The sequence below is a fragment of the Caretta caretta genome, chromosome 3, assembly GCF_965140235.1.
Source record: "Caretta caretta isolate rCarCar2 chromosome 3, rCarCar1.hap1, whole genome shotgun sequence".
Taxonomy (NCBI): domain Eukaryota; kingdom Metazoa; phylum Chordata; order Testudines; family Cheloniidae; genus Caretta; species Caretta caretta.
The window spans coordinates 114846765-114870829 of NC_134208.1; the positions used below are offsets into that span (position 1 = coordinate 114846765).

At 41.6% G+C, this 24065-nt stretch overlaps 1 long non-coding RNA gene across 1 annotated transcript in view; it reads left to right on the top strand.

The window, feature by feature from the left end:
• Window positions 1-6459: 6459 nt before the first annotated feature.
• Window positions 6460-24065, top strand: part of LOC125634076 (uncharacterized) — a 75164-nt gene continuing 57558 nt past the window's right edge. The window contains exons 1-2 of the long non-coding RNA XR_007355784.2: window positions 6460-6637; window positions 16578-16696. This is a non-coding gene — a long non-coding RNA (uncharacterized LOC125634076). The remainder of the gene's footprint in view (window positions 6638-16577; window positions 16697-24065) is intronic.

The following is a 24065-nucleotide window of genomic DNA, read 5'->3' on the forward strand; positions in this document are numbered from 1 at the left end:
TGTTAACTGTGTTGAACTGTTCTCTTAGGGTATGTCTACACTGCAGTTAAAAACCCACAGCTGGCCTGTTTTAGCTGGCTCGGGCGAAGGGGCTGTTTAACTAGTGTTAGCCATTTGGGCTAGGGCTGCAGCCTGAGCTCTGGGACCCTCCCACCTCCATGGTGGAGACTTCGAGAGGAGACGTGAGTGACCCGTTGCTGTGGCTCAGACAGCAGACATAGCTCCCAGCTGCTCCTTGTTATGTAATGCTGCTTGTCACTTTGGATCCCACCACCTTCTGTTAATGGACAGGCTGAGCCGTCCCATTTTAAACCTGTGTTGGCACAATGCCAAGGGTAGAATGATAAACAATAAATCACCAAGACTAAGAAAATCTTGTATTAAAAGATGAGAGAGATTCTCGCCCCCCCCCTTTTTAAATTCTATTCTCACTATTGAACTTGTTCTCTACCCCCGCCGTTGGCCGCTTCCTTTCCATTCCAAAGTTTGTTTATTGCCATTGATAACTTTCTGTACAAAGCTGAGTTTTCCCACCAATGCCTTATCTATTAGATCTATTTCTATTTACCCGTTCCATCAGATAGAACCACAACTATGAACATCTTGGTAAGTGTAAATTTCGCAGGATGCTTCTCCGCTCTTTTAAACGTCAAGATGCCTATGCTAGGTAGCACTGGGTTAGGAGAAGAACCTTACTTCACAAGGGTTAGAAGGTAAAATCCTATTGGGCTAAATTGATTGCTGGCAATACAACTACAATTCTTCTTTTGATCTTTATAATGGAACAAGTTCTACGTAAACTTAGGACCAAAGGTGGCTATTTTGGAAGGATCTTTGTAAGAAGATTTGAAAAGTCAAACCCCTCTGGTGCCACATTTCCACAGTAAAAAAAAATTGAATAATCCTCTTAAATAACAGGCTTAGTGAACATGAAATGAATGTAGAGATGCTGGTCTAAGGAGAATTGATATTTGTTTTCCTCTGGATTTACAGCTGGAGTAACAAGCCATGAGCAATCTTAATAAGATCAAGTGGGGCTATCAAGTTGTAGGAGCTTTAGGCTGATGTCACAGATAAATGGGTCACTCTCAACATGCTAAATCATACCAACATGTGAAAATTTCTGCATTTCTTATAAATAAAAAGATGCTTATCTTTAAATGCCATGCTTAGGTTTAGGAGCAGTGTACCTATAATTGATCATCCAAATTAGACTGTCCTGTAGAAGCAATTTGGAAGTACACAATTGTTTTTTAAACAATGGGAGGAAATAGCCTGTAGACATATCCCAAAGAGCTAAATTACTCTCATGTTTACAGTAGATGGTGGTGACTGTTTCCTACTTATGGTTAGGAGCTCAGCCCTCAAAACTCAGTAAGACAAGAGTTTCCCTGTGCAAACTATTTCCATTTAAAGAGCACATGTCTGATAGCTAAGACGCTTTGAATAAAACAATTGTAAATATTCTGTTAATCAAAACTCACAAGAAATCCTGTGCATGTAAAGTATAGCTGATTGCACAATAGTGAGATCTTCAAACTACCGTAGGGACTGTCTCTTACTAACATAGTATGAGATGGTATTAGATGGTCCCTGCCCAAAAGAGCTTACAATTAAAGCTTAAGACAAGATACAGCACCTTGGTACAAGAAACAATCAGAAAAAGCACAAAGTAGCAGCAAGACAGTTATGAGCCGTGTAATAAGGAAACAGCAAACCATCTACCCATCAATTGTCAACTTTAAGTGCCTGCAGTGAATTTTCAGCATGAAACCATCCTCCTCTCCTCTGAATAGAGCTGAATAACTTATTTGGTGAGTATTACCTTCCGATTTGTGTTGGTAAATTGTCCGGGAATGAACAGTGAAATTCATGAATTTAGTCATTACTCAGAATTATTAATGAATTTCTTTAGCACATAATTGATGTTCTGTGGATCATTTGAATTGCAACTGAACATACAATTTGCAATTCATGCTGTAATTAGATAACACAGTGTCCTTGGTAAATTTGATTGCAATATTCTAACCTTGTGCTGTGTTGGTTAGATACAAGTCATCCAATCAGTGTAGAAAAGCAATACTACATGACCTTTTTTCAGAGTAGCAGCCGTGTTAGTCTGTATTCGCAACTAAGGTGCCACAAGTACTCCTTTTCTTTTTACATGACCTCTGTAACTAATCCAGAGTGAATTTGCAGATTTTATGATCAAATAGCTAAACACTAGTTTTTCATGTGTATTTGTACTAGTAAAGGTTGAATGCTTGAATGTTTGTGGAAAACAAATGTGAAAGAGTTGCAAATGTGATAGAATCAAAATTCACTTCAGAATTCAGACACATTAGTGCTGACCTGCTACTATTCATGCTTTCAAACCCTATTGGATGTGGGAGGTGGAGTGGACCAGCTATGATCAGGGACCCAGGAGCAGCATGGAGGAACACCCTACTGCACAAAGGCCCAAAGTCTATGGAATTTTCCCTGCAGAACTCAAGATCACCTCCTGACTGAAGGGTCATCACGCTTCCTACCCACTCCACAATAGTGAAACTGTACCTCTTTCACTCCAACCTATGGGTTTCAAGTTGCAAAGATCCCATGGCATCAAGTAGTTGGGTTGGGGGGAAAAATATCTATGCAGTGGGTTATTTTGTGTGAAGCAGCCTTTATAATAATAGGATTGTACTCTACATGACTGTAATTTTTTTTAACCAAAACTACCTTTCCATAAGCAATGGCAATTAAAATATATAAATGGATCTTTTCTCCATGCATCTTAGATTCTGAACATCAAAGCTGTTTAAGAATGTTTGTTGTGCTTTTTAAGAACTGGAGCACTATTTAAACGTCAGAAGAAGTTGCTAGATTTTAATTAGTTATTTTCTAATTTATTTTCCTAAATAAAGCCTTGGCACTTGTCAGTTAACTGTTCAATTGTCCTTTGTGTAGCATTAATGATTTTCCATCTCTATCTGCTTCTAATTGTCAACAAGGAAATGTGCAAAATAATGCACTAACAAGAATTGAATTAATTGTTGTTACCTTGAGACCACTAGATGGCATAATTACACTACTTGAAACATGGGCTCTTGGGTGCCAGGTCAAAAAGGGTTTGCACAGTAATTAAAAAATTGGCATATTGTTAAATCACTTGAGATTTCATTTTCCTGTGACTATAAATCCTTATAATTTCATTTCAACTTTATGCTTGGTAGATAAACTAAATATAGATGGGCTTTGAGTTAGTCACCCAAACAGACTGTCACATAGACATTTATTAAAGCATCATCATCTATTTCCCCTCTGTGGTACATCCTAACCAAGAAAGGGCCCGGTTATTCTTTTGTATAATATATTTCCCATTTATTTTCACTCGTCTCCCTAGTGCCCACTTATACCTCTATACTCCTGTCAAGGTTCCTCCCCCACTCTGAACTCTAGGGTACAGATGTGGGGACCTGCATGAAAACCTCCTAAGCTTACTTTTACCAGCTTAGGTTAAAACTTCCCCAAGGTATAAATTAATTTTATCCTTTGTCCTTGGAATATCCACTGCCACCACCAAACTCTAACTGGGTTTACTGGGAAACGTAGTTTGGACATGTCTTTCCCCCCCAAATCCTCCCAACCCTTGCACCCCACTTCCTGGGAAAGGTTTGGTAAAAATCCTCACCAATTTACGTAGGTGACCACAGACCCAAACCCTTGGATCTGAGAACAATGAAAAAGCATTCAGTTTTCTTACAACACTTTTAATAGAAATAGAAGTAAATAGGAGTAAAGGAATCACCTCTGTAAAATCAGGATGGTAGATACCTTACAGGGTAATTAGATTCAAAACATAGAGAATCCCTCTAGGCAAAACCTTAAGTTACAAAAAAGACAGACAGAAATAGTCATTCTATTCAGCACAGTTCCTTTCTCAGCCATCTAAAGAAATCATAATCTAACACATACCTAGCTAGATTACTTACTAAAAGTTGTAAGACTCCATTTCTGTTCTATCCCCAGCAAAAGCAGCATATAGACAGACCCTTTGTTTCTCTCCCTCCTCCCAGCTTTTGAAAGTATCTTGTCTCCTCATTGGTCATTTTGGTCAGGTGCCAGCAAGGTTACCTTTTAGCTTCTTAACCCTTTACAGGTGAGAGGATTTTTCCTCTGGCCAGGAGGGATTTTAAAGGGGTTTACCCTTCCCTTTATATTTATGACAACTCCTACTCAAATCTCTTCAGATCTATCCTATTTGGAGTTAGAGCATAGCAGCTGGCCAATTTCTTCACACAAACTTTTCCAATGCTAGCTAATTCAAAAGACTTCACTTGTAAATGTACATCATAAACCATTTCAGCCTGGATGTGCTATGGCTGGTGATGACCCATGTTACAGTTCTGCCACGTGACTGAAAGATCTTTCGGAGTGATTTCCCTACTTGTTATGGCATTCACCTCTCTTTGGATGCTGCTATCGTCAGTTAATTAATTATGGAAAACATTATCTGCAGTTAAACATTTTCTCCACTGTTCTACTACTATTAATCAATGCAAACTCATTTACACTAAAGAACAATGTTATGCCACTCTGGCTATGTAAACGGGCTTTAGAGTGGGCAAAATGGTACATTTACACTCATTTAAGACTCCTTTCCACTGCCAGAAAGAGTGTAAATCAACCTTGCTGTAAATGAGAATCAGGCCTATGGCTTTAAGTAAATAGTTTAAGACGTAACTTCCTTTATATTACAAACTTCAGTGGTCTTAAGAGCTAGAACAGAGCAGCCTTTTTTCTGAAGATGGCCTAAAATGGGAGGAGGCCGGGGGTGAAATACAGTTTGGGTATATGGATACAATGAGACATGCTGTCAAGGGTCCTTCCCCACTCTGAAAGCTAGGGTACAGATGTGGGGAACCTGTATGAAAACCTCCTAAGCTTACTTTTACCAGCTTAGGTTAAAACTTCCCCAAGGTACAAACTATTTTACCCGTTGCCCTTGGACTTTCGCTGCCTCCACCAAACGTTTAGCTGGTTACTGGGAAAGAGTTGTTTGGGAACGTCTTTCCCCCAAAAATCCTCACCAAAACCTTGCACCCCCCTTCCTGGTGAAGGCTTGATAAAAATCCTCACCAATTTGCATAGGTGACCACAGACCCAAACCCTTGGATCTTAAGAACAATGAAAAAAGCATTCAGTTTCTTACAAGAAGAATTTTAATAGAAGAAAAGGTAAAAAGAATCATCTCTGTAAAATCAGGATGGTAAATACCTTACAGGGTAATTAGATTCAAAACATAGAGAATCCCTCTAGGCAAAACCTTAAGTTACAGAGAAACACAAAAACAGGACTATCCATTCTATTCAGCACAGAATATTTTCTCAGCCATTTCAAGAAATCATAATCTAACACATATCTAGCTAGATTACTTACTAAGTTCTAAGACTCCATTCCTGTTCTGTCCCCTGCAAGAGCATCACACAGACAGACAGAGAGACTTTGTTTCTCCCTCCCCCCAGCTTTTGAAAGTATCTTGTCTCCTCATTGGTCATTGTGGTCAGGTGCCAGCGAGGTTATCCTAGCTTCTTAACCCTTTACAGGTGAAAGGATATTTCCTCTGGCCAGGAGGGATTTTAAAGGTGTTTACCCTTCCCTTTATATTTATGACACATGCAAACTATCTTTAACATAATGTTAAAGTTGAGAAATTAAGTACTCAGTGTATGTTGGCTGGAATTTTGAAAGAGGCTTAAGGGAGCTAGTACCCAGCTCTCACTGAAAGTCAATGTGAGCTGGTTGCCTACCTGCCTTCTGTGCCTTTGAAAAGATTCTGCCCCTCCTTAAGAGCTAAGGAATTCTACATGAACTCCCATCACACATTCTGTACATTTTAATAGTAGACAGTAGATGTAATACACAAAGTACAGTAGTTGAGGTTGGAAGATAGCCTGGTGGTTAAGGCCCAAGACTTGGAGCCAAGAGATTTATTCCTGACCCCTCTGTGACCTTGAGCAAATCATTTAACATCTTTGTGCCTCTCTTTATCCTTCTGTATATGGTTACTGGAAAGCATGTTTGAGTGCAAAGAGTAGTCCACATAGGAAACTCAGGAGAAAAAAATAACAAAGTAGTCCTTGAAACACAAATGATCTCCTGATCTCACTTTTGCTGCACACATCGTTTTTCCAGATTTCATATCTGTGTTGTATGTGCCTAAGCCTTGTCTTTGTGTGCTCATTAATCACGCACATGTTCTTCCCGTAAAAGTCATAGATACTGAAAGAATACTGGAAATGTAGGAGGCCAACAAGGAGTGGATAAACACTTCAGAAATATTTTAACGTCATGCACACTCTGTCAGCAATGAACTCTGTGCACAGAGGGGAACAAAACATGTAGGTGGGAACATAAAATCCTTGTTGACTGCTATTTGCTCTGCATTTTGGTTCTTTCCAAGGGTGATTTCAGATTTCTACTTAATACAAAATGGTAAATAATCCTCATCTATAGTCTGTTGTTGTCCTGTCTTTCATGAAGAGGAAAGTAACTTATTAGTATGAGACAGCCATTGGCTGGAACAGTACAGTAAAAGGCATCATCCATGAATAGGGCAAAAGGACACTTACAATACTGCATGAATGATGCTTAGGTAGGTATGATCTTTGTAAGTTACTTGTATTGTACTTTGATTAACTGATTCTTGCATGCTTTGCTTGGTTGCCACTATGGGCCGTGCAGACAAACAAGGGAAAAATGTTTGCAGGCTTGCAAGGAAAGTAGAACTCATTTTTCATTCTACCAGTGAAATAGTTGCTAAAGAGGAAAGTCTGTCTGGGAAGTCTGAGCACTGTAAGTTTGATAAAGAAAAGAACAAATTTATGGCTTTGGGTGGAAGGGAGGAGAAGGAGGAGGGAGGTGATAGATTTGATTCCCCAAGCTAATTAACAGACCTGAAAGATCCTATGCCAATAATACTGCGGTAATCTTCCTAGGCACTGTAGTGGCATTGTTGTAAGCTGTAGAGAGTTTTGGGGTGGCTTCTGAGACCTTATCCACTCAGTTGTTTCTAAGAATGGAGCTTGACTCCAAACTCGTTAAAGAAGTTTCTTTATTGGCATACAATCAAACTACACTTCAGTTGATCACGCTTAATTGTAGGGTGTGGGTATAGGGCATACCAGACATCCAAAATTACACAGCAAACGTCTTCCTTTACTTACTTGTACACATTACATTGCATCACGCATTTTTGAATTGGCTTGGTCACTTTGTAGGAACCAATCTCTGTACAGCACGCTCTGCCCACATGCTGTCCAGGCACAACTTACTCTTTACTTCTTCTTTGCATTTCCAACTTATCTTGTCCATTGTATATGGTTCCCTGGGTTTTCTCCCTTATCTTAGCATTCTGTACAGACATTCTGCTTCCGGACTGCTGATCCATTTACCTCTCTTATCCGGTCTCCCAAGAACTGAGGTCTCACCCATGTCCAATTACTCATGCAAAGCCAGGCCTGTAGAGTCCAGCGGCCCATAGTGGCAGGCGAAAATTCTGCAGGAGGAACGGAATTCTGTGAAATTCTGCATTGCACAGTGGCGCAGAATTCCCCCAGGAGTATAAGTTATCAAGGTAAAAGTTTCTTAGGCACCTATGTCTCTGCTTCTGGGCATGCCCAATGCTGCCACCCTCTAGGCATCTGACCTCCCCATTGCCTGCCTAAGGCCCAGAGCAATCTAAGAAACAAGGAAAGATAGGTGTTTGCTTCCCTAAGTCGCATATGAGGCCCAATTGGTAGGCATACTCAGAGGCTGCCAACTGGATTGGGCCCTGTTCAAAATCTGGCCTCCACTGAAGAGGTGGGGGTGCCCAAAATATAATTTTTAGCCCAGAGGCTAGAGCACTTCCCTGGAATGTGGGAGACCCAGGTTCAGTTCCCCCCTCTGCCTGAAAGGAAAGAGGATTTGAACAAGGATCTCCTACCATAGGATGGTCTAACCACTGGGCTATGGGATATTTTGATGTGGGGCTTCCTCCATCTTTCATGCTGAAGTTGTTCCACTTGGATAAATAATTTGAGTGACTGGACCCAGAGGCTCCCACTCTCCAGGTGGGTGCCCTGACCGCTGACCTTCAGAATCATTTTCTCACTCACTTTCTGGCCCAGCGATGGCCGGGGAGCAACTCCACAACTGCTCTTTATGGACATTGCATCCCCCTAAATCCTTTCCTATAGGTTTTTACCATAATAGGGGTGGTGATCCAGGCCATTATTTTGGGATTGGTCAGACAAGCACTGGTACAGCCTAGCATTTCTCACTCTCAGTCAGGGTCGAGTCTGCAGCCATTTTAATGAACACATTGTCAACTGATTAATTGCATTTTTACACAGTAGCTGACTATTTGGGATTGGCTGCATGATCTGTCATACTGGTGTCGGGATGTGTAGAATAAATATCCTGTGTTGTTCCTACCTCTTGGCATTTCACGTTAGAGGAATAAGAAGATATTTAGAGATCACCATTCAGCGCTGAGACATGCTGCGTGCACTTCCAATGACTTCATCTGGAAATGTCCAATCGTATCTGAGGGGGAGCTGTAAAGTGCAGGTTACAATGACAACATCTTTTGTCAATAGTACAGGATTTCCTGGGATTATGTTCAAATTCTTGACGGTCGTGGGGGGGAAACATTGTGGTCCCTGACCAAGTCCTGAGAAGGCCTCCAGTATTACGTAATTTTACAAGGTCACTGGGCATTATTCCAACCAGCAGCCTGCTTTGAGCATAATGAGTCTGAGTTGTATGTAGTCCTGTTGGATGATATTTAAAATCCACAACTTCAATGCAATCTGCATTCTGGCACTTTCTTACAGCTCATGACTATGTTTATTGAAGAGCTAAATATTGTGAAGATACATGTACTTGTAGCAATGGATCCTTAGTGTCACTTTGCCATATAGACTATGGTTATGTCTACGCTACAGCTTATGTCAACATAATTTATGTCACTCAGGGATGTGAATAAACCACCCCCATGAGCAACATAAACTACACCAACATAAGCGCTTGTTTGCATGGTGCTATGTCGGTGGGCGAGCTTCTCTCACCGACATAGCTTCTACCATTCGGGGAGGTGGTTTTATTATGCCAGTGGGAGAGCTCTCTCCTGTCTGCACAGAGTGTCTTCACCAGATGTGCTACAGCAGCACAGCTGCATTGGTCTGGCTGAGCCACTGCAGCACTGTATGTGTAGACATACCCTGAGTGCCTTTTGCCAATAGCTCTGAGATTGACAGGTTGTATCATCTCCCTGACATTTTCTCCCTTTGGGTTTTTAATTCTCTCACCTTCTGATGCGAACTGAACAAACAATTTGAAATAAATTATTTAATGAAGGTAGCTGCTTGTGCAAACAAATTCTAATTTCCTTGAATTTAATCATTATTTGAATTTATTCAGTTTTTGTGTTTGAATGTTTTCACTCTGTATATTGAAGGCAAACAGATCATTGCAAACATTCAATACGTAATCTTCAAAATTCAAGCTATTTTGCGTAGCTGTAATTAGGCAGGTAAACCGCCCGATTTTTTTTCGACGGTTCCATGGTTGGTGAGCACGCTACCATGTTTAACAGAAATTTAAAAATTGATTCCCCAAGCTAATTAACAGACCTTGAAATTTATTTTTGTGAACATTCATGCTATTAAGTTTGACAGAGTGAATGTTCATGGAATGTGAATATGGAAGGGGCACAAGTGGCCACTCAACTTTATTAAATTAACTTGCTTTCTGTATTTGCAGAAACATTTTTGCAGTATTTGTCTTGCTCTGATACTGAATCCATTAACTGTGACAGGTCATGGATTGTTTCACCAATAGTTGGGGCCAATATACCTGGCCTCTGACAGCTCAAATCATGAGTTTAGAGAAAGGGAATGTTGGCGCCATTTGAAAGACAGATGGCACTGACTCACCCTAGCCATTGCTGAACGTTCATTTTTGCATCTGAATCATGGGGTTTTGGTACATCTCTCCAAAGCAAATGCCAGTGTAGGTGCTTGGTGGTACTCTGATCAACACCTAGGATATAACACATTCTATAACATAACTAGAGAACCCTCCTTTCCCATCCACATTAGCAAATATAATGTTGTCCAACATTAACCGTGCAGCCAGTTGTGCTAAAATATAGTTATATTTGCAGAATAAATGGGCTCTTACTGGTTATTTGACTTGCCAAATGATTCCAGGAATATACTTTGGTGTGATGGGGTGCCTACCCCACACTGCGCTCTAAGGGGTTAATAGCATCTTAGGGTGACTGCGTGAAGTCCAGCCAATCAGGAAGGGCTGAGAGGAGCAGACAGTCAGGGCCTGGCAGGCCTGTATAAGAAGAGCTGCAGGGCAGAGCAGCTTCAATAGTTGCCTGGAGCTTGAGGAGGGAAGATCAGGCTCCTAGCCCGAGGAAGGCGTGTCAACACCCTGGGCAGAGCAGTGCCACCAGCAGGAACTGAGGAAGCTAGAGAGAACTCCTGGCTAGTTGCCAGGTCCGGCAGACTTAAGCCCTGAGGTGAAAGTCCTGGGGGCTGCAGGGAAGTGGCCCAAGGAAATGAACTGGGAAGTTGGAGGGGACACAGTCAGTGGCAGCTATTGAGAGGGGCCCTAGCCTGGGACCTGGAGTAGCGGGCAGGCCTGGGTCTCTTCCCACTCCCTTCCCCCACTTGCCACTGAGAAGTGGCCAGACAATTGGCTGCAGTTGCCACTGAGGGAAGTGACTGGACAGCGGACTGCAGGTCCCCTGGAAGGAGGGAGAACAGAGTGTGACACGGCCGGAGGGCTGTGTCATTGTAGAGGACACCACAGTCCTGGGTGTGATGTGGGTCCTGGAGCAGAAGTGATGGCAGCGAGATACCACCAGAAGAGGGCGCACTGGCAGGCAGAGCTAATCCCCAAGACAGCCAGCCGGTGAGACACACCCCGTCATATTTGGTCACATGATTCTTCATTTTCAGGATCCATCAGTTATCAGCTCAGCTAAGAGGTACTAGACAGCTGTCTTTCCTTTATCTTTCCTTTTTGGCTTCTCCTATAGCTGGTATTTGATGCTGGGGATGGGTTCTGAAATGCATGTCCTTTCTGATGGCAGTGGGAGGAAATATTTCTTGGTCAAACAGTGTGACCAGGAGCTTGGGAATTCTGCCGGTATTACACCTCCTGTTGTGGGTGCATTATTCGTGTTAAGCCAGAAACCATCACTTTTGCTGGGTGCAACTGGTTGCATTGGTACATCACATACTGCACTTATACAAATTTTGGTGCACTTGATCAGAGTGTTTGTCCCCACGTTCTTCCTTCTCAAAATGGATGGTCAGCCCCTGCTTTCTCTCTCTTACGCACCTGCACTTCATCATTTTTGAAAATGTAGCCCTTAACCTTTCACGGTGCTGAGTGGTTGATCCTGACAGAGATCTGCTCCTGGTTTCTACTAATTACATTTGGTGGAAGGCAAACACAAAGGGTCCAGGTTAGATTCCAACTCCCAATGTATCTGATCCCCACCCTTCCCTAGCCATTGACCCAATGGAGACGCTCTGTCATTTAAAACGTGTAAAGCTTTTGCAGAAGTAGCAGCAATCTGTGCAGAGATGACCTTGTGGGTAAATCCTGCAGGAAAAGTCTCTAGTTAGAACTGTTATAAGAAAATCTGCTGATACAGCAACCATGTCACATTAATGCTTGTTTCTGAGTGAGTATCGGGCAACATGAAACTGGCAAACGTCCATGCTTTCTACTCCTGTCTGGGAACTGCTGATGTCACTGCAAAGGGGAGAGAAGTGTATCTGCATTCAGGTGTCTGGTGTACCCCTATAATTATTTCACATAGATTCTAGGCCAGATCTTCCGGCCAATATCAGGTCTGCAGAGGATCCCCGTTCCCAGTTCCTGTGTGGAGTGGAGCGGGATCGGTCAACCCCAATGCACTGTTACCTCTGCTTTGAAATTGTGGAAAAGCTAGCAGGGAATTAATGCAGCCTTGGGCTGGCTTAACTTTTCTATGGCTCCCTTGAACGAGGGAAACTTACCGTGATGCAGGTGGGGAGAAACTTGGTAGCCTGGGAGCCATGTTGTCAGGGAGTTGCAGGTGTATGGAGTCCCCTGGGATCAGATGCAGAAGGTATTAGCATTCTCAGGATCCTTGTGGTTTGGGAAAGTTCCTAAGAAAACCCTAAGGCATTGTCTTCCTGCCCTTCCACCCTCCACCCCAGTAGAGCACCCTCTCATGAGAGAAGGTGATTCAGGGCATTATGGTGAATGTAGGAACACTCTAACAATAGTAATGGGACTTTTCAGTTCTATAGAGGTTCCCATCTGTGGATCTCACAATGCTAAATTACCATTAGTGAATGAACCGCTGGGAGGGAAGGAGGTGATATCCTTGTCTTCCAGAAAGACAAACAGAAGTCTAGATCAGCTGAGTGACTTGCACCGGGTCATAAGTTAACCAGTTGCAAAGTTGGGAGAGAACCCAGATCTCTACTCTCCCAGTCTTAGGCACAAGGCCAGGCTCCCCAGTTCCTCCTTCAATTTGTGTAAAAAATTATTCTGCTTTCATATCTCACAAACCCATCTTACGGTGGGGAGCAAAGGAACAAGATCTGCCAGAGAGGGTGGCAGGGGATGAGAAGAGATAACATAGTGACAGACTCTTATCTGTTAATTGGAAGCTGGTGACATCTGAAAGTGGGTAGGAAAGCCTGTCATCTCCTAATCCACCCTGGCTGCAGATTCATGCAGAGCAGATTGCGGGAAGTTATTGTCAAGCTACTTGGGTGGGAGGAGAAGAGAAGAGTAAAGCTTTGGAACCTAGAAGAACCTCCCCCACCCATCCCCATCCAATCCAGGTAGAAATAGTACTGTTCTCTCTGTGAGTCAGGCCCCATTTCATCTTAGTCTGATTTCCTTTTTCTCTCTCCTATCCCCCTTCTTGTGCTCTGGATGGCTGGAACCTCAACTTTTCAAAATTGGGCCAGGCTTTGTAACATGAATATAGCCTACCCTGCTTGTATTCTGCTTAGATGAGTACTTGTTGGCTGTAACGTGTTGTTTGTGCTAGCTGGGTAATGAAGGAGTTGTGTTTGTGTTTGAGGATCGTTGTCATCAAGACACTTAAGCATACATGCAAGTGCCTTGAATTTCAATGTTGTTGTAGCCATGTTGGTCCCAGGATATGAAAGAGACAAGGTGAGTGAGGTAATAGCTTTTACTGGACCAACTTCTGTTGGTGAAAGTGACAAGCTTTTGAGCTCCAGGCTCTTCTTACCCTGAACAAGAGTCCTGTGGAGCTCAAAAGCTTGTCTTTTTCACCAACAGAAGTTGGTCTAATAAAAGCTATTGCCTCACCCATCTCGTCTTTCTTGAATTTCAATGGGACTTAAGCCTGGGCTTAAGTGCTTTGCTGCACTGGGGCTTTGATGAAGAAATGCAACAAGTTTAAATATTTATAAAAGCATCTTTTACTAAGTTGAGGATCCATCCCAAAAGAATGGGTGTTTTAGTTTCTTCAGCAGGCATTTTCAGTCACTCAGCAAAGAGGTCTCTAAAATCTCCCCTCTCTTTCAGTACCAGGGTTTTCAACTGGTTCAATGTTTTCCACACTGCTACAGGTTGGTGGTTGAGTGCTGGATACTCTTTGGCACCATGTGAGGGCTGGGGAGAAGAGGTTTTGAGATGCTAGCTGCTTGGCAAGGCATGAAACAATGCACAAAGTGTTTAATATCCCCAGAGTGGCACAGGAACTGAAAGCTGTGTTTTTTTTTCTAAAAGGTATATGGTCAAGAGGAGGCCACACTGCAATAAAAGAAAATAGTTCTTATTTCCTCTCCAAACATGTCTGGAGGTCTTCACTTTCAAATGGACCAATTTTAATAAATGTCTTTGACCTTCTTAGGATGTAAGAGAGGCATTTGCCAATATTTTATAATATCCTTCATGAATGGCCCTACAGTCTGAATAGGACTATGTCTCCTTGTATAGTTTTAGACTGCAAATATGTCCTTTGGGGGAAGACAGATTGCTTGAGTATAAAACAGTGAATAGTCCTGTTCAGCAAAAGGAACTCTTTCTATGGGTTTTTTCCCCACTTTTCCTGAATGTTTTTTAAAACTGTAATTTCCCTCTAACCTCCAGTTCCCCCCTTCCCCTTTGAATTTTTTTAAACACTTCAGTCTTCCTTAGTGCAACACGCTTTGGAACAGCTGACTCGTGCGTACAGTTTCCATAGTGAATAACAGAAGCATGAGGTAGAGAATAGATCCATTTGGTGACCTAGTCCAGGGGTTCTCAAACTTCATTGCACCGTGACCCCCTTCTGGCAACAAAAATTACCACATGAGCCCAGGAGGGGGGACCGAAGCCCAAGACCACCTGAGCCCTGCCGCCCTAAGCAGGCCAAACCCTGAGTCTCTCTGCCTCGAGCTGGCCCCCCCCCCCCCAAAGTCAAAGCCCAAGGGCTTCAGCCACAGGTGGCGGGGGGCTGTAACCTGAACCTTGCCACCCAGGGATGAAGCCCTCAGGCTTTGGCTTTGACCCCAGGTGGTGGGGCTTGGGCTTCGGCCCCAGGTCCCATCAAGTCTAACACCAGCCCTGGCAACCCCATTAAAACAGAGTTGCAACCCACTTTGGGGTCCCGACCCACAGTTTGAGAACTGCTGACCTAGTCTATCACTTGGCTAGTGAATGGTTGTTTCCTACATAGTTTTTTTTTTCCCAAGTGCTTTGCCCAGTGCCGTTCTAAACTCAGTTGTAACAGACTGATGGAAGAATGAATACAACTTCTCACCATGAGCCTGATCTAATACCTATTGACAGCAATGGGAGCTTCCTATCAGTGTTGGAACAGGCTCTGTGTGGACACCTTTTTTAAGGAACTAGTGCACAGCTCCAGTTCCATGTTTCATTTTTGTCTCTCTAGCATGGCCAGCATGGTGGTTTTATACAAATGACTAATGACATCAACCTTTTTTTCCCCTCCCACATCAAAGCATATAAACAAACTTGTGCACACACACAATTACTGACATTTAATCTTTTGACAAGTTCTCAGGTGCCAGATCCCATGGAGGTTTGCTCTTATTGCAGCCACTGTACCTGATGCTTCTCAAGCTTCTATTACCCAGGCGTTAGGTGATGAAGGAGCTGAGCCATAAAGCTCAGGATTCCAGAGATTCTGAGTGTGGCATCTGGCAATGTAGAAGTTATAATGATAAGTCCAGGGTAAATGTACTGAGTTGGGTGTCTGTATTGTTCTGTTAGATTGCAGAGTGGGAATAATGGAGAGAAACTAATTATTTGGCAGGCAGTACAGCTACAGCACAAACCTGTGAGTTTGAATGGCTGAAAGATCTAAGGTTCTGACTTTCATACTTTGTTACTGAAACGTAATCAAATGAATCATCAAGGGATAAGGGAAGTGTTTTTTCAGCTGATTAAAATGCGTCACTGTGATATACTGTATATTGTTGTTGTTAAAGTATCTACTTTTGAAATCCTGGTAGGAGTTGTCACCCGGAAAGACACAGGGCATAAAATTGCACTGATACCACACAGTTTTCTTAGGAAGCACCAGATCACATTGTGTATATTGCTATAAATAAACCGCTTATAAACTAGAGAGTCTGAGAAGCTGCTTGTGAAGACTGAAGTTCTATATGACCAGTAGATCCACCTTTGAAGAATATTATTCATAAACTAAATTAACTTAAGAAGGGACAACTAAGTGTCTCACCTCTAAAAAGCTTAAAGTAGGAAATGGGGACAATGTAAACAATATGATCTAGACTTAACTTTATGGAAGCTGGATCCAGATCTAAATGTTGTACAAAGCAAACTAGTGTGTGGAGAGAAGTCTGTGATGACAGGCATAAGGCCAAAGACTTAAAATCATACTATAACATGTAGTTCTATGCTTTAGTTAATAACTTTTAAGTGAATTGTTCCTTTAAATAAAGTTGATACATAAATTTTTGCCAATATTACCAAAAATTTTGGATTAATAAAAGTTAAAAATTTAAAGTTTCATTTACTTGTCAATATTAATGATCAATTTTGTTTTTTGCATTTCCCTCAACTTAGGCAATTTAAAATCAATGAAGTCAATTTCTCTTTCATTTGTAGTCAATTTCACTTCCAGTGTGTTACTGCTGCCATGTTTGGCTTTCAGACACTGCAGAGAAATGTCTATTAATTTGAAAACCATTTGTTTTGTTAGAATCTTTTTTAAAAGAAATGTGTGAAATCAATTCATTTGCTGGTCTTACTCTTAGGTTTTATGAAAAATTTCACCCAATATTTAATTTGTTTGATAGATTCCTAACAAACATATAAATGTAGCTTTTAAAAATAACCTCTTTTTAAAAACAGTTAGTGGAACATGAATTTGTAGTACCAAACAAAAATTCCCACAAGCTGTTAATGGCTGTTCCAAGGGGGAACAGCAAGAGAAGCACCGAAGATATTGAGCTAAGCTATGTACTTACTGCTGATGGAGTTCCACTGATACAAAACCTAATTATGTGTTTGTATTGCTACAGGTCACTTTCTGAGATGAAGACAAGTGATCTATTAAGTGTTCAATGAGTCATGATCTGTTGCATGGCCCAGTGGGAAGGAAGGTCCTTTCATCTGACCTATGACTAACCTGGAAGTGATGGTAGGTGGAGATGTTTGTTATGGGAGGGTATGTGTGGGTGGATTTCAATCATGAACTGCTAACCAGACAGATGTACATTGATCAAGAGGAAAAGTGCAGTTTAAAATTCAGTATAGCCATTTTTAAGGCAGAAGTTCACTTTCAGCTATGATTTCTGATCTAACTGCACAGTTCCACACAGAATATGCTATGAATTGTACTAGAAGGTATTGTCTCAGCAGTTCCTTTACCATGGAACTGCTTACCACAGCCATCCATAATAATTGGCTTTCTTATTCTCATTTAAAATCCTCTCTTTCTGTTCTATCTGTTGTCAGACACTGGACATAAAGAAAGTGTGTATTTCCATCTCTCCTTATGGATCAGAGAGTGATCCTAGAATAATACTCTAGGTCCTGTCCTCCAAAATGTGAGCAAGACAGCTAAACAGATTGCATTGGATTCGTAACAGGAGGGGGTGGAGGAAAGGAAAAGCAGCTAGCTGCATCCTCACACATGGGTCATTTAAACCTCCAGTTCATCTAATGCTGTTTAGTCTTTTTTCCTGAGTCTGACCTCAGTGGCATTGTTAAATGTCTGGTTACATTATGTAGTTACAGTAGATCAAGTGTAGCTGCCTCCTTAATAATGACACTGAAATCAATGACCTCAGTTCTGCAATGATCTCCATGTAGACAAAGTCCTGTGCCTGCATTGAGCCCCACTGAAGTCAGTTGTTTCTGTTTTACATCTTGCCATTGGCTCAGTGAACTGAAGTGTTTCTCTCCATGAAGTTGCTGATGATGTATTCTGATGTGAACACTTTTCAATCACAACTGGCAATAATTGGCAGTCTCTGCAGAGCAAAAAGATTGAATGGGCTTTAAAAGTGGGTCACTCTTTGACCTTCTTTCCTCTGCCCCGATGCCCCAATTCCTTATGATAATAGTCTTTCCCTTTATGTCATGTTTGAGACCCATTAGAGGGGCAGGAGGGTAAAGTTTACAACTTTTAGGGCCCTGGTCTATGATTTACTCTTCAAAGGTGCACTGTCTTTCCAGGGTCTTTTGAACAGACAGGCTAAACTTTTAGAACAAAATTAATTTTAATTTTTTTTGCCATAACTCTTAGCTCTTCAGTTGTGAAAACAAACATGCTTGTGTTCAGATCCAAACATGGGTTTGTGCTGGAAATGGCCCACCTTGATTATCATACACATTGTAAGGAGAGTGATCACTTTAGATAAGCTATTACCAGCAGGAGAGTGGGGTGGGGGGAGAGAAAACTTTTTGTAGTGATAAACACCCATTTTTTCATGGTCTGTGTGTATAAAAAGATCTTCTACACTTTCCACGGTATGCATCTGATGAAGTGAGCTGTAGCTCACGAAAGCTTATGCTCAAATAAATTGGTTAGTCTCTAAGGTGCCACACGTCCTCCTGTTCTTTTTGCGAACATGCTTTGAAAAGCCAACATAAAGGAATCAAATGTCTTTAAACTAAATTTATAGAATAAAGAAGCTTGCTGTGAGACTTTATTTTCCCCTGAATGTTCTGTTTTCACAATTTCCAACTAAAAACAGACAAAAACCCACTCAGTCTACAAGCAAGTCTGCCGCATTTTTTTTGGGTGGGGAAGAAAGAGAGATTGCTAGTGACATGGGAGCGACTGGGGAGATTTCATCACCTTATTACTTTATGAAGACAACGACAATTGTTAATGAAGAGTGTCATGCCAGAAACTTGCTTTCCTAGTGGTTGTCACAAAGCTACAGATATATCTGTCAGCACGGAGATAATGAGCTATAACTGCAAGGTCCCCGTGCTGCTGCTCCGAATAAAACAAGGTCTGTTATACCACAATGTAGTTTTCATTTTTCCTGAAGGAGTTTGAAATATTTCCTCCTAGAATGCTGAATGTTTTTATTTATTTTTAGTTAATGAAATTTTGAAAACTGACACTAAAGGTATTTTGTCCAGACACGGTTATGAATACCTATGGCTTCTCCAGCCCCTCTTTCCTTCCCCCAACAATCCTCCACTATGAAATATATATTTGGGTAGCAAGTGGACGAAGTGCCAGCAACCTAAGGTTTAATAGATGCAGAAAGCTTTGTAAATCACAGCCACTCTTGCTTTGCACTCTCCAGATGCCACAATTTTGTGCTTGTATACTGATAACTCCATGGTGCACTTTGGAAAATGTTGCATCCAGCTGTTTCTGCCATTGTCACCAAGGGAGTTGTTTGTACAATAGCATAACTTCATTGGGCCCGTCTGGTGACTGCGCTATACTTCCTTGGGTATCAAATTATTTGTATCTATCAATTTCATATTTGCGTCTGAAAATGAAAGAAATTTACATATTTTCTACTTGGTTTATGCAGAGTTGAGTGAATACATGTGAATGAAAGCTTTATTTGCTGCTTGATTATATGAGCAGATCATGATTTCTTTTGGTGTATTGTTTGTCCATCTTTTAAAATATTTTAACTTATGAATTGTTTACAAACACTTGAAAATCAAGACCTTGTGGTTAGCTGTGATTGCTCAGAGAAGTTACATATTTTGGAGGAGAGGGGGTCTGTTCCATGACTGGATGAGTATACAGGCACTTGCAACATGAATACTTGGGTGTGCAACATTAACATTTTGATTCTATGAATATTCACACGTGACTCTCTGAAATTTGTTTCCACAAACATTTGTGTCAGTATAACTTGATCATTTCACAGTTCATGGTTGGCAGACACAAAAGGGGAATGTTTATAGCACCAGCAAGTTGATTATAAAAAAATAAAATAAAAAGTTTTCTATTAAAATTCATTTTTGCGTTATTCATCCAGGTTTGTTAATATGTCCAGGAAGAGGATAATATCGTCCTCCGATACTATGGGGTGGGGTCTCATACAGATACTTACAAGAGCAATTAAAGGAAGGTTTTTTACATACCACGTGAAAAGAAACTTTTTTAAAGCTATTTTTCTGTTTTATTTATATAGTGTGTGTGGATGATGCCTTCTATTAACCTTCTGTAGTCCTTCACTGCTGCCACTGACCACCTCATGTTGTGCACTTGGCAAATTCTGAAGTTAAACAGGGTCAGGTTAGATCATTACCTGGACAGAAAATCCCCAGAGAAAACCCAGGTGCTGTAGGAAGTGGAAGTGATAGTTCAGTATAGACTCTCTTCTTGAGATGTTGACTGAGTCCTGTGTGAGTAAGGGGGCACAGTATCTTCAGAGAAGCCTGTGTTCTTTCATATATTTTTCTTTTTAGTACTGTAGATCTTTTATATATCAGTTTTATTGGACACTTGTAAATTGTGGTACCACTTGTTGGCTTCATCAAGCCATCTTGGCCTATTGAAAATCAGTAATCTAGTATCTTTGCAAAATTTTCACATGGAATGCTAACCATATGATGCACTCAGAGGCACAGTGATGTTGTTAAGTTACCAGGTGTGTGGACTTGGTGAGTGACCTACTAGGTGCATATATTTTCAGATGCTGCAGTCAGAGGTAATAAATCTCTGAACTGTAAAAATATAATATGGTGTGTAATATTAGAGACTCACTGAAAGAGAACAAACAAGTGTGCTCATTTTACATGTGAAAAGATATTTTTTCTAGTTGCCAGTGGGATTTGAAAATCCAATTATATTCTTTCTGACTCTTAAAATTATTAATAATTACCATTCATAATAATTTTGCAGTCAGAAATTGGCTGACAATATCTTATTGATAATGCACAGATAATGACAGTCCAGCTCACTCTTCTATATATGCATGGGCTGTGCAGTAAAAGTGATTTTTTTTATTTATTTTTTTTGGCTGTACCTCATTATTATGATAGCTGGTTTGCTTAAATAAACAAACTGAGTTTAGGAAAGAAGAAACACAGTGTTATAGTGATCTGTTACAGTTGGTATTTTGTGATAATTCTTCAAATAAACCCGTACATTATAGACAAATCTTGTGATTTTACTGGGTTCTCAGACTGGGTAGATAACCTGCATCTCTAAATTATGGGCAAATAATTTTGAATGCACCTAACATATAAGAAATTCTATAAAGAAACTATGTAAAAATGAACCTATGACGAAAGGGGGGAAGGTTGTTGATAAAGGTGCAGAGGAGCTTGTTCTTGTGGATAAAGCACAGGAAGAGGTGTCCAGAGATCTAGGTTCCATTCTTTGCTCTGCTACAGAATTGTCTGTATGACCTTGGGACAAGTAAATTTGCCTTTCTGTGCCTCAGTTTCTCCTATCTATAAAATATAAACAGTAGCTATATACCTTACAAAGATGCTGTAAGGCTTCATTTAATATATTTAAAGCATTTTGTGGTGCTTGGGGATGAAAGGTGCTGTAGAAGTGCAAGTTATTATTTATTATGTATTGTTGTAATTTAATAATTGAATAAGGTGTTAGGAAGTGGTGGAATGCGGAGGGAAAGGGAGAAGTAGGCTTTGATGACAGCAGCTGGATGAAAGGAAAACAGGCACGTGTTGGAGGCAGGGTGTTGGGGGTGGGTAGGAGGAGATTGATGAGTGCGAAGTGGGCATGCTGGGGAGTGGGAAATGGGTAGTGTTGTAGGGAAATAAATAAGAAGATGAGTGAATCGGGAATGCTTGGGAAAAGGAAATAGGTGATAAATAAAGGTGGGGAAGAAATGAATAAAAGGGGTGGATGATGAATAGAAAATGAAGTTAAAGAGAGTGAAAAGATAAAGCAGCAAGCCTAAAGGTCCCTGGAATAGAAGCCAAGCCTGGGACTACTGACTTTTCCCACAGTACCACGCAGCGTTGCAGCCACTGTGGAAAGTAAGTCCCACACAGAGTACCACACAAGGGAGTCAGAGTCACAGTGCCCTGTGGCCCTCTGATTGGGCAAGCACCCTATTTAACTCAAGGGGTTGGCCCAAGAAGTTCTCTGGGCTGGGCAACCACACAGACTTTGGCCTGCTGAGACTCCAGACTCCACCTTGGCTGAGATTAGGCACCAGAAGACAGACTCTGATCCTGACTCTTGCCTCGCACTGTCTCCATCTCTAATCTTCAGTCTCTGACTCTGATTCTTGCTTACTGAACCTGGCTCTTGCCATTTTTCTAACTCCTGCTCAGTGACTACCGTCCCTGATGTGCAGATCCCAACCCAGCTGTGACCGCTAGGCCAGACTGCCAGTGTTTCCCAAATGCAGCCACAGCCTCCTGGGCAGTGATAGGTGCGGACGGGAGAGGAGCAAAGCAGTGGACCCTCCCTCAGGGCCACCAGCAGGGAGGCCCTACCCACCCCTGGAGCCACACACACCAGAAAAGCAGGCAACCAGTGAGTTCCCCAGATTCCTGGGGGTAGTGAGGCTTGGGGTTTGGGCTTTAGCCCTGGGGCAGCAGGCAGCAGGTGGCAGCCTCCAGTCATGGGGCTTCAGGCTCTGGCCTTGGACCCAAGCCACGTGGTGGTGGGTGCCAGCCCTTGGCTCACACCCCCACTGTCTCCTCACCCACCTACCCATCCAAAGCTTAGTTTGTCCCCTGGCTTGCCAGGGTTGAGTAAATCTTCTGTGAAAATTGATATTTGTATGTTTGTTAATATCACTTTTCACTGCCTTATGTCTAATAAGTCTGCTGTGAAAAGCGATATTAACAAACATACAAATGATACTTTTTGCAGCAGCGAAATTACAATGATTTGGACATGTATATGGGCATGTTTATTTGTTTTCCCTAAAGGTAATTAAATATTTTAGGAAAAATTGTCAGAGCAGCCACCAGCAAGAGTTGGTGGCTGCACTCTGAGGCCACTAAAAAATTAGTTATGAGAACCCCTGGCCTACGCCCCAGTCCCTTACAGCAAGACGTTGTCAGTGTACAAGGGAGTGAAGAAAGTGAGTGATGAAGGGAAAATTGAGTGAAGATCAGAGAGATATTGATGAAGGTTGAAGAGGAAAAATGATGTTGGACCAGGGAAGTTATAGCGAAAAGAGCATGTTTAATGAGGGGAGGGTTATGTAAGGATTTTGGGGAGAATGATGGACTGTAGATGATGGCACTGGTGCATAGATGTAGGAAAGGAAATTGAAGAGGGTGATGGGAAGAGGAAGGGAAGTAAGGTTGGTTGAGGTTATAATACAAGTGGCTGAGTGCAAGGAAAGAAAGGGGAGTGCTACCAGGAAAAGAGGGGTGATGTGGAGGGAATGGGAAGGCGAAGAGCTGATGGAGAAAGAAGGAGGACTGAGTTGGTTGATAGAAGGAATCCCTTTTTACAAAGATGGCCTTTGGTAGGACTAATTTTGAATACTGAGATGGTCACTAATCACTTATCCACGGTGTATAATAACTCAGGATGTTAATGTGACATAACCAGATAGGACATATCCTCTGAAAACTGTGAAAGGTAAAATCTCAAACTATTGATAATCTATAGGTAATGTAAAAGTCAGAATAAATTACAAAGGAAACATTGTATATATTTTTCTTCCCTGGACTCCATATATTCTTCTTCACTAAAGCGTTTTTCTCCCCCACTCTCTCGGCAATGTTCTCTGTCTATCCTTTGTAGAGCACACATCCTCACTGCTTTTCTAGGGGAGCAGACCTCAGAACGCAGAGATGATGCCAGTTGTTGTCAAAGAGATAAAGGCTGGAGGGAGTCCATCAGGCCACTGACATCATGTGCACTTCCTGGCTGAAATGTAACCGATCTGCTCAAAAAACAAAAACAAATTTGTTTCACAAACCCCATGGTCCTACTGTAGGACAGCAGACCAAACTCTGCTTCATTAGACTGGTGTAAATCTGGAGTAACTCCACTGGCTGACTGCACAACCTGGCCTGCTACCTCTGTATGTATGAACTGCTGTCCCGGTTCAGAGTTCTTCACTAATATCCCTATCCCTTTGAATTTAAAATTGAAGCATTATGCTGAGGGGAGCTCTCACTACAGTGATAACCACCCCCCAAACTGCACCACTATGCTGAAAAAAATGTAATTTTTTTCATTATTTCCCTTACTTCTCCCTTTCCCTCACTCTCAGGAAATATCTTCACTATCAGAAAATATACTATTTTATATTTACATTATTACTGTTCCTTTAAATTGCAGAGAGGGCTGTAGCTGGGCAGGGGCTGTGAATTGGGGCATCTGTGTGTTTTGACCTGCACAGTAGGCTTAGCTCTTGAGCTAGTAGGTGTTGGCTACATTTTTAAGTCCTTGTAAACAAATCTGTGTGTGGGAATGGGCCTGTTCTGTTCATTCCCTCTGGGGCACCTGGCATTGGCCACTGTCAGAAGACAGGATACTGGGCTAGATGGATCTTTGGTCTGACCCAGTATGGCCGTTCTTATATGTTCTTATATGTTCTTATGTCTTTGGTAACAAATTATTGTGACCA